Source organism: Muntiacus reevesi, chromosome 18 (genome assembly GCF_963930625.1).
Source record: "Muntiacus reevesi chromosome 18, mMunRee1.1, whole genome shotgun sequence".
In the NCBI taxonomy this organism is placed as follows: Eukaryota; Metazoa; Chordata; class Mammalia; order Artiodactyla; family Cervidae; genus Muntiacus; species Muntiacus reevesi.
In genome coordinates this window covers 24,366,237-24,377,383 of record NC_089266.1, presented here as the reverse complement: position 1 = coordinate 24,377,383, position 11,147 = coordinate 24,366,237, and the positions used below count along the sequence as shown (strand labels likewise).

Genomic DNA, 11,147 nt, shown 5'->3' with positions numbered 1-11,147 from the left:
ACCTGGAACTTGGACTATTCTGAGAGAGAAAAATAAACTTCTATTTTGTTAATCTTGTTAAACTTCTATCATGAGACATCTTTATTATGAGTTAAATATTTCATACTAATTATTTATTTGCATTGCTTCTCCCCCAGAAATCCAGAAATTTCCTTATACATCCTATTATGTCTAGGTCAAAGTGCCAAAGAAGACACTTTAGGAGATTCCACTGTTCCTGTTGTTTCTGAAGGCCGGGTTTGCATCTAGGTGGGAGTCATCTTCTGGTAATAACTTTATTAAAGAACTCCTGGTCTATATACCCCCCAAGAATAATCGGCTCTATATACCCCCTAACAATAACAAGTACATTTCCTTGTACCATGCTGTCATAACAAAACCTACTCTATTTCTGGAAAGCAGCTGCAAGTAGAAGCCCACAGTGGGGAACACAAAGCAGAAAGTAAGATGATGGAGGACACCTGAGGGACCCACAGGAATCTGAACTGTGGTTCACCTGGGCCAGGTTAACAGGCAGGGAAAACTCAGGGGCCATATACCGAGAGAAATGGACCAGAGGTGCCCAAATGACTCATCAAGGGCCTCTGATAGAGGAAGTAGAATTTTCAAAGTCTGCCTACTACTCTCTTATGCTTCAAATCCCCAAGAAAACTTGACCTTTGCTGGCTGACTCACTGGCTTCCTCATCGGTTTGTCATCATCAGTCAAGATTTTTACATAGCCTGTGACATTTAGAAAGCCTTCCTCCTGACACGCACCCCTCCCCTTTTAGAATGTGGTCCTGGGCAGACTCAGAATTGCTCTTTGAAACGTTTAAACTGAGCTCATGATTTAGAATGTGCGGACAGAATACCGTCTTTCAAGAGCCAGGAGCTATGGGAGTCTAGCCGACATGGGATCATGGGGAAGAGGAGAAAACGAAGGAAGGACCTGGGGCCAAATAGCCACAGGTGGGAGTCACAGTGGTGGGGAGGGCTGGTCTCGCTTTGTCACACCGTTGGCCCAAATCACAGGTCAGGGCCGGAAGGGAAGTGCCAGTTGCAAATGCTTCCACCTCATCTCACAGCTCACCAAATATTATGGCCTAGCACATAAAAACCAGAATGCTAAGCTGCCAGGAGTGTTAAACTCAAGGAGCTGTGACCAGAAGCAGACAGGCTCAGGGGACGGGAGGAGGGGGGCGGGTGTGGCGGGCCAGCGGCTCCCATTAAGCCCCATGGCTCTCAGGCAGTAACTGAAACCAAGCAGGAAACTTGGCCCTTGCTCTACCTCCTACCTCTCCACCACGAGAGCATCAAGGGGAGTCCCGGGCCTCCCAAGCAGAAGCACGCTGCCTCTAAGTAGCAAATAAAGGCTTTCAGGCCACATAAATCAATGAAAATTATCAGGAGTCAAGGTGAAAAATCTATCCTCTACCACTTGGGTGTTTGAGCCAAGATTCTCGGTGATTTAGAACCGTATAATTAGAGTGATCTGATCTCTCTCTCTCTCTGTCTCTCTCTTTTTCAATCCTCCCTTCCTTTTCCAGACAAAGTCCTCTTGGATGAGGCAGGTTCTCCTCTGGCTGGAGGCTAGTGCCTGCACCTGTCAGCTCTGCACCCTGATGGATCTCTGTGCGATTCGCCTCTGCTCCGCCTGCCCCTTAATGAGCACTCTGGCCCCGGGGTAGGTATGAGTTGTGGGTGGGGAGTCCACATTCTGAAGAATGTTGCAGAAGTGGAGAGGTGTGGCTGCTGACCCCAAGTAAAATGCGCTGTCATCCCAGAGGTGGAGGGCTGGGGTAATCAAAATCCCTAACTTTTGACCTTTGAACTGGGGAGAAGATTGATGAGGGCAAGAAAGTTTCCCAGCCCTGTGCCTCCTGCCAGATTGGGGACATAACCTAGCAGCTGATGGAAAGTGTGAGCTGGGATCCAGAGAGGTCAGGGGCCTGGATTTGTCTCAGAAAACAGGACGTAGAGGAGTAAGGTGGTATGGGAAGGTGGTGCTTAGAGTTGGAGACACAGGTTCAAATGCCGTCTCTGTCACTTACTACCTAGATGACCTTGAACAAGTTTCTTAAGTTCTCTGAGACTCAGTTTCCACATTTTTAAAATTAAAATAATGATTCTCACAGAGTGGTAGTGAAGACTACATAAAAGAATGATGTAAAGTTTCCTGGAACATGGCATCATCCACAACACGGTACCTTCCTGCCTCTTGACTTCTCTTCTTGCCCAAGGCTGTATAGCATGTCAGGGCAGGAGTCAGAGCTCCAACCGAGATCTCCTAACTTCTCATCCAGGACCTGGTATCTAGCTCAGGAGTCTACCCACTACAAGCTCTCAGTCTAGACAGTTTAACTAAATGGCAGAGCAGAATTAAAAGTTTCCTCTTGAAGGCAGATTTCCTAAAGGAAATCAGTCCTGAATATTCATTGGAAGGACTGATGCTGAAACTGAAGTTCCAGTACTTTGGCCACCTGATGTGAAGAACTGACTCACTGGAAAAGACCCTGATGCTGGGAAAGATTGAAGGCAGGAGGAGAAGGGAACGACAGAGGATGAGATGGTTGGATGGCATCACCTACTTGATGGACACAAGTCTGGGCAAGTTCAGGGAGTTGGTGATGGACAGGGAAGCCTGGCGTGCTGCAGTCCACAGGGTCACAGAGAGTTGGACACGACTGAGTGACTGAACTGACTAGAAGGTAGAATAGAACATGTCTGCTCTGAGGAAGGAAAACTCATACCAAGCATGGTGCTGTGCAGTGTACAATGTCAGGTTCAAATCCTGACTCAGCTATTTGTAAGTCGAGACCCTGGGCAACTCGCCAGGCCTCAGTTTCTCTCAATGTAAAGTGATTATAATTGTAATTCTTGCCACAGGGTTCATAGAAAAAGGGTTCTGAGGTTCCTAGAAAAAGTGGTGGGATAAACTTCTGCAAATCACTCTATATGTATAATGGAATATAATGTATAATAGAAAATGTAATTATACTGTAAATCATTTCATTGACAGAATTTCTCATAGGAGAGAAACTCTGCTTAGAAAATGCAGGGATTTTTATCAGTGTCCACTTCTGGGTTTTGGACCTTGTTGCCCCTGGGCCTCACTTTTCTGAGGTTAAAAATGTCGCTTAACCTCCCTGGTTAAGTTCCATCTTTAAGAAGAAATGTCTCTATTGCTTCTCCCTTGCTCACTCAAATACTTGAAAGATGAAAGAGGTAATAGATGTAAAGTACTCTGAGAGCTTTTAAACAAACAACCCCATTGTGAAAGTAAGCTATTATTAATACCACATCTCACATGCTAAAAAGCCTGCTTAATCCACCCTGCCCCCAGGAGCCCAAGAGGACATTTCCCTCTCTGTTTATCCTTTCTTGTCAATTGCCAAGTCTGTTCCACTTCGCTCTCTCTCCACAGAAACAGAGCATATGGATCCCTCCTAAAAATACCCAAGACCAAATACCATGACCATATCAAAGGATTCTCTTCTTCCCATTCATCTCTCCAGCCTCCTTCAAAGAGAGGAACGAACCCCCGTGATGGGCTAGAAAATGTTTAATAAACAGCTTTCCAGAAACACAAAGTCTTGTCCTGATTTGTAGCACTTGCCAATTTCCTCGGTGTAAATACTCCCACCATACTTTCTTTCAAACAATTATTATGATATCATTGAGCACAGAACTGGGAAGAGATGTGTAGTTGCACATCATCACACAGTATTTCTACCATAGGGCTACGATAGACACAAATAACTCCAAAAGATTAGGTTATAGTAAAATTTAGCAAAATAATTACAAAGGGATGAGTTTTTACTATTTTTGTTTAAAAATATAGTTTATTTAATTCAGCAGTATTTTAGTTTTTTTAAACAGCTGTTTTGTAAAATTCTTGAAAACTAAAAAAATCAGTGTTCACAAAGCAGCTCCAGTCTACCCCTCTATGGCTCACACGACAACACAAAAACAGACAGACTGTTGCACAGAAGCCAAGGCATGTTAGAGAAAGTGCCAAGCGCTCCTGTGATATATTTTTCTATTCCAAAAATAAGAATCACACAACAGGGACTTCCACTTCCCTTGTCCAGTGGTTAGGATTTTGCCTTCCAATGCAGGGGGTGCAGGTTCAGCCCCTGGCTGGGGAGCTAAGATGCCACATGCCTCACAGCCAAAAAACCAAAGTTGAAAACAGAAGCAATAGTGCAACAAATTCAACAAAAACTTTAAAAATTATTTTAAGAAAAGAATCACACACCAAATAGTATGTAGGATTGAAAATGGCTCCTTCAATCTCAAAGATCCTCAAATTGGAGGTGCTCATCTAGTCCCCTTCCCTAACCATGAGCAAGAACTCTTCCTGAGTCTGTTCTCCAGGGTCCTGTATTGATCAGGGTCCCCCTGGGGAAGGTATGGCACATTCGGACAGGGCCTGTTTACTAAGAGTTTAATAAAGGCGTATCCCTGAAGATACAGGCAAGTTTCAGAGAAAGGTACAGGGTAGTGAAGGTAGCCAGAGTGGGGAACCCATTCCCCAGAATCTGAAGACAGCTGTAGAGAGGGTGCTCCACAGGAGCTGTGCCTTCAGTTGAGGAACACAGCCACTGCCAACCTGAGGCCCTGTTGGCAGGGACCTGGGGAACAAGGACCCCCATCTCCCACTCCCCCTATCTTCAGTCTTCTATGAGGACTCACTGTATGATACAAATGTGTCCTCCTTCCTCTTTAAAAGTGCTTTCCTGGTAGCTCAGCTGGTGAAGAATCTGCCTGCAAAGCAGGAGACTCCAGTTTGATTCCTGTATCAGGAAGATCCCCTGGAGAAAAAATAAGCTACCCACTCCAGTATTCTTGGGCTTCCCTGGTGGCTCAGCTGGTAAAGAATCCACCTGCAATGCGGGAGACCTGGGTTCTATCCCTGGGTTGGGAAGATTCCCTGGAGAAGGGAATGGCTACCCACTCCAGTATTCTAGCCTGGAGAATTCCATGTACTATATAGTCCATGGGGTCTCAAAGAATCGGACATGACTAAGCTACTTTCATTTTCCCCTTTAAAAACTTCAGGTAAAGGCACTGTTTCCTGAACACTGGCTGAACCCAACCAGAAATCAGAGGGCAAGGGAGTCTGCTGAAGCTATTCTTAGGGGTCACTTCCCCACACTAGCTTCAAGAACAGGGGAGGAAAAGGAAGGAGAGGTCATCCAGCACAGACTTTGGTGGGTCATTGCAAGTAGTCATTCCCACCCTAGGATCCTAGGCTTTTGAAACTTCAGTGGCCAAATTAATGGTTTAGGGGTTACAAGGTGATTTCTGATTCAATAGGTTTTGGTTGTGGCCTAAGATCCCAGGTGAGGCTGATGCTGAGGCTTGCGATCTACCTTTTGGATAACAGGCTCTTAGGCCACACTCATCCTACCATCTAAGCCCCAGTGAGCTTGTCTAATAAAAAATCAGAGCTGTAAAAATCCCCCGTAGTCATTCCCTTCCCACTTTTTACCTCCTCTTCTTTTCCTTCCCTCCAGATACTCTCTGGTGCAACTCAGTAATCTCAGTTATCTCCCTGGATTCTGTTCTCTGTTTGCCCCCTCCTCCCAGCACCAAGCTAGAAAGAAGTGGATTTGCAGAGGCTTCGCTGAAGGCAGTCCTCTCCACTGGAGGAAACCCTCAGAGAATATGTCCAATTCCCTACAACCTCCTCTATTTCCTCCTCTCTTTGTTCTCACCCCCACAGTCAAAGTGGCTTGAGAAAGTCAGTGATCTCCTAAAAGGAAAACATTTTCAGCCAAACTCTGCAATGGAATAACAGGGAAGTGCCCCCAAATCCTCACCAGAATTTTCCCCTGGGTAGAATAACAACCCAAGGGCCACTGTATCCTTGGTGCTGCCAGAGTGTCCTTACTGATGGACCTTGGCTATGATTCAGGCCCCTCTCCATGGCTGGCACATAATGCAAGCCCTTTTGAAGGCACAGGTCTAGAATCTATTCAGAAACCCTAAATATTGAATAAACAAATGTGCTTGTGTTTGTGTGTTGGAAGTATGGCCACCAGAAGAAAACTCTTGGGCGGTACTCCCATTCCTGGACATGCACAAGCCAGAGATGCTCCTGTTTTTGGATTAATGGGAATCCTCACTCAGCGAGTGATGAGTGCTACAGAGCAGGTTAAGCCTTTATCCTTTATATGTCAAGGATGTATGGGCTTGTGAGGCTTAGGAAGGATACCACAAGGTTAGCCACATTTCAAAACAGGAGGAAGCAGCTGTGGTTTTGATTCTTGGTATAAGAAAGTCAGGCCCTAGGGATATCCCCATTAATTCCAGATACAATGCAAGTGTGTGTGTGCTAACTTATACATATGCTCTAAATACATTGGGGGTGGCCAAGGGATGTAAAGCTGGAAAGTGGATAAAGGAAATGAATGAACATAATTCCTTCTCCTCGGAACCTAGATAATCTTAAAGGGGGACAAAGCAGCGACAAAGGTAATCAGATTCAGTGCCTTTGAGACTTTCCTCATTACCTGTGTTCACTTGCCACAACTCCTGCATAGAATCACTTCTAGGAAAAGGCATAGTGAAGTGAGAATTTCCCAGGAATGGTCTGTTAGTAAGATCAGCAAGATATGCAGATCCCATGATTAAAAGACTCCCCTAGGCACACATGGGGCTTCCCAGGTAGCTCAGCTGGTAAAGAATCCACCTGCAATGCAGGAGAACCCAGTTTGATTCCTGGGTCAGGAAGTTCCCCTGGAGAAGGGATAGGCTACCCACTCCAGTATTCTTGGGCTTCCCTGGTGGCTCAGATGGTAAAGAATCCACCTGCAATGCAAGAGACCTGGGTTTGATCCCTGGGTTGGGAAGATTCCCTGGAGGAGGGCATGGCAACCCACTCCAGTATTCTTGCCTGGAGAATCTCCATGGACAGAGGAAACTGGAAGGCTACCGTCCATGGGGTCACAAAGAGTTGGACACGACTGAGCGACTAAGCACAGCACAGGGACATGTGTCCTATGCCTGGGGATAATCCTTGTTCCTTCTTCCAAGAGAAAGCAAAAGAGTCCCCAGATTTCTGGCTCAGGAACATACTGTCCTATAACACTTGCCTTTTCATTTATTCGGCACTTATCACAAAAGCTCCTGACACCATAGTGCAACTTGCAATTTACAAGGAACTCTACAAATCCATTTGTTATTGTTATTGTTAGTCATGAAGTCAAGTCTGATTCTTTTGCAACCCCATGGACTGTAGCCCGCCAGGCTCCTCTGTCCATGGGATTTCCCAGGCAAGAATACTGGAGTGGGTTGCCATTCCCTTTTCCAAGGAATCTTCCCAACCCAGGGATTGAACCCGCATCTCCTGCATTGGCAGGCGAATTCTTCACCACCAAGCCACCAGGGAAGCTCTCAAACACATTGTTTAATTTTTACAAGAAATCTATGAGATAAGGTGAGGCAGGTTTATCACCATTTTATAATCAAGAAGCTGGGGTTTCAAAAAGTTAAATAGCCTATGTAAGGGCACAAGACTCTTAGGGTGTGGGGCCAGGACTGGGATTCAGGTTTCCTAATTCCTGATACAGTATCCTTTCTTTCTGCTGCCTTCCTTTTCACACACTTCTTTGCCTATTAGCTACTGTTATCATAGCTTCTGACTTTGTTCCCTTACATATATGTCGGTGCCCTGACAGTCTGGACTTCATCTCTCTGGTTTACTAATATTTCCTCAACACCTGTGACAGTGCCTGATACATCATATGTGCTTAATAAAATTATGTTGAATGAGTGAATAAATGAAATAGATTATAAGAGACCTGAAGGTGGGGCTCTAACTTTGACTTCTTGGGATCTTTCACAATCATTACGCAGTGGAAGAGTAACTATTACTGATAAGAAAAATGACCTAAAATATCCAGAGGGTGTGACTTACTCCCAAGAAGTAGTCTGCCCTGGAAGGTAATATATTTTGAGGAAGAGGGTCCCTGCTGTGGCTTCTAGAATTCTAAGCGCAGACTATTTTTAGCCTTTCTCATTACCTTCAACTGACCCTTGCTCACTTTCAGGGTGAAGACATTTGCCCTGTGAACAGATGCCTAGAGGTTCAGGCCTGTGTGTTTTTGATTTAGGAAAGAGGCACAATGGTTTGTGTCTCCATGTGCTCGCACTGTCACCAGATAGAATAAAATGGCTTGTTTCTCTTGGCAGCCTGCACCCAACAGTTCCCCATGTGTGTGTTGCTTTCTTCAATTTTCCCCTCTACAAAATCTGGTCATGTTTAATAACAATAAATCAGAGGAGAGATTGCAGCCCGGAAGAAAAGTCTGGGGCAGCCGGGGTTTCCACATCTGGGGCCCATTCGGGTTGAAGCGATGACAATTCCTAATAAATGTTAATGGAGAACCTCCTCAGATTCATACACTCCAGCAATAATTTAGCCTGTCTCCATGCCAGATGACCTTTTGAACATGCAGAATACACCCATCATAGCACCAGCTACAGCCCTGGATTTCTTCCTGCATATGAAGTGGAAAAAAAACACACAAGACTTGTTATTGATCATATTTCTCCATTTTCCTTTCCCTAGAATCTTCTTCAAAGGCTCATGGAGCCTTGGGGCCCCCAGCCACCCAGGTGGTTAGAGGCAAGGAAGTCAGGTTGAAGGATGTTTCCCTCTGCTCCTAAAAGAGGCCTCACAAAGTCTGACAGTCAAACGGCAAGAGACAGGGTTGGACCTCAAAATACTCTCCACCCCCTTACTTTGGCCTTTGAGACCCTTTGCTGATTCTGCTTGCTCTGGCCCTTTCATCAGCCACTCCTGACCCTCCTGCTACTTGTAACTCGTCAGTGTTCAAGGCTGGCTTTAGTCTTTGGCTTTTCTCTTCCTACTCTATCACTTCCATGAGTCTAATGTCTGTGTGCAGGTTTCCAGCTCTGATCTCTCTCTCAAGATCCAGTCCTGAATTTCTAACCGGGGACTGGGTGTTTTCACTTGATGACCAGCCACTATCTGAAACTCCATGTGTCTAAATTAACCTATCATCTCATCCAAACACAGTTGACCTGTTCTCCAAACTTCCATATTTCTTTCTTTTTTTTTTTTTTTTGGTATATTTGTTTATTTCTCAATTTGTGAAAATGTCCTTAATTTGTTGATGTAGCAAACAAACTTCAACTCTGATTGCTATGCAAAAGAACAGAAGATAATCTGCTTTGCAATGAACTTTAAGGTTCAACTGCACACAGGCAACATGCTATATATGAAAAAAGTACTAACTGAACTACAGGTATTAAACACTGAAAAAGAGTTAACAGTTTATTATAATTTATTTTATTTAACAATCTAGGAAGTTCGCAGCCATCAGCAGTTCCAATGCAATTTCAGGTGCAATTGGGAATTCAGGAATCTCCGTGGAGCTGTTAGTGTAGCGAACCTTGTAGGTAAAACACATGCATACTTTCGATAGCCCATGTGAAGGGATCTCTCTAAAATTGACTTCATTAATTTCATTCTCAGCAAACTGACCTGGGCCACTCAACATGGTTTTTATTGTTCCTGATGTTAGCGCATGTTCTCTCTTTACGATAAATTCATGACCATCTGAAGATATCAACTTGACATACATGGCATCAGGGCCTTCACAGCCACCATAGGTTTTCTCTTCTCCATCCATTATGTTCTTATGAAATTCTACTTTGCGTCCACAGGAACTTTAGTAGTTTCTTGTCAGCTCCGCAGCAACCGCAGCCACTGCACTGGGTCCCCGCGCACTGCCACAGCCCCTACACCAGGACTGCCCCCCCCACCCCCAGCTCAAACTTCCATATTTCTAAGTGTGCTTCTGCTTTCAACTATACAGACACTCCCCATCTACTGACCCCCTTTCCAATCTGGTGAGAAGCTCACTGAATCTTCTATCCCAATCTCATGCCTTTCAACTTCCACCACCAGCCCACACCCCAAGCTGTTATCATCTCACTTTGAAATTTCCTCCTACCTGGTCTTTCTGTGAAACCACCCCCGAACACAGCAATTAGATACATTATCCTCAGATGCTTTTTTTTTTTTAATTGAAGGATAGTTGCTTTACAGAATTTTGTTGTTTTCTGTCAGACCTCAACATGAATCAGCCATAGGTATATGTATATCCCCTCTCTTTCGAACTTCCCTCCCATCTCCCTCCCCATCCCACCCCACTAGGTTGATACAGAGCCCCTGTTTGAGTTTCCTTAGCCATATTTCCTTAGCAAATTCCCACTGGCTATCTATTTTGCATATGGTAAAGTAAGTTTCCTTGTTACTCTTTCCATACACCTCACCCTCTCCTCCCCTCTCCCCATGTCCACAAGTCTATTCTCTGTTTCTCCAATGCTACCCTATAAGTAAATTCTTCAGTACTATTTTTCTAGATTCCACATATATGCGTTAGAATATGATATTTATCTTTCTCTTTCTGACCTACTTCACTCTGTGTAATAGGTTCTAGGTTCATCCACCTCATTAGAACTGACTCAAAGGCATTCCCTTTTATGACTGAGTAATATTCCATTGCATATATGTACCACAACTTCTTTATCTATTCATCTGTTGATGGACATCTAGGTTGCTTCCATGTTCTAGCTATTGTAAATAGTGCTGCCATGAACAATGGGATACATGTGTCTTTTTCAATTTTTGTTTCTTCAGGGTATATGCCTAAGAGTGGGATTGCTGGGTCAAATGGTGGTTTTATTCCTAGTTTTTAACAGAATCTCCATATTGTCTTCCATAGTGGCTGTATCAATTTACATTTCCACCAACAGAGCAAGAGAATTCCCTTTTCTCCACACCCTCTCCAGCATTTATTGTTTGTAGGCTTTTTGATGATGGCCATTCTGGTGTGAGGTGATACTCATTGTAGTTTTTATTTGAATTGCTCTAATAATGAGCGATATTGAGCATTTTTTCATGTGTTAGCCATCTGTATGTCCTCTTTGGAGAAATGTCTGATTGGTCTTTTTCTCACTTTTTGATTGGGTTGTTTGTTTTTCTGGTATTGAGTTGTATGAGCTGCTTGTATATTTTGGAAGTTAATCCTTCATCAGTTGTTTCATTTGCTATTATTTTGTCCTTTTCTGAGGGTTGTCTTTTCACCTTGCTTATAGGTTCCTGAGGTGGGTCATAGAGAATCTTGT

At 44.2% G+C, this 11,147-nt stretch overlaps 1 long non-coding RNA gene and 1 pseudogene across 2 annotated transcripts; one reads left to right on the top strand and one right to left on the bottom strand.

Moving 5' to 3' along the window:
• The first annotated feature begins 832 nt into the window (after positions 1–832).
• Positions 833–3,527, top strand: LOC136149203 (uncharacterized). Of its 2 annotated transcripts, none has more exons than XR_010659640.1 (3): positions 833–950; positions 1,529–1,665; positions 3,406–3,527. It is a non-coding gene; the product is annotated as an uncharacterized lncRNA (long non-coding RNA). The 2 variants fall into 2 exon arrangements; XR_010659639.1 differs by lacking the exon at positions 833–950 and adding an exon at positions 1,294–1,396.
• A 5,692-nt stretch (positions 3,528–9,219) lies between these two features.
• On the bottom strand, positions 9,220–9,776 carry LOC136149526 (elongin-C pseudogene; annotated as a pseudogene).
• Between the last annotated feature and the right edge of the window lie 1,371 nt (positions 9,777–11,147).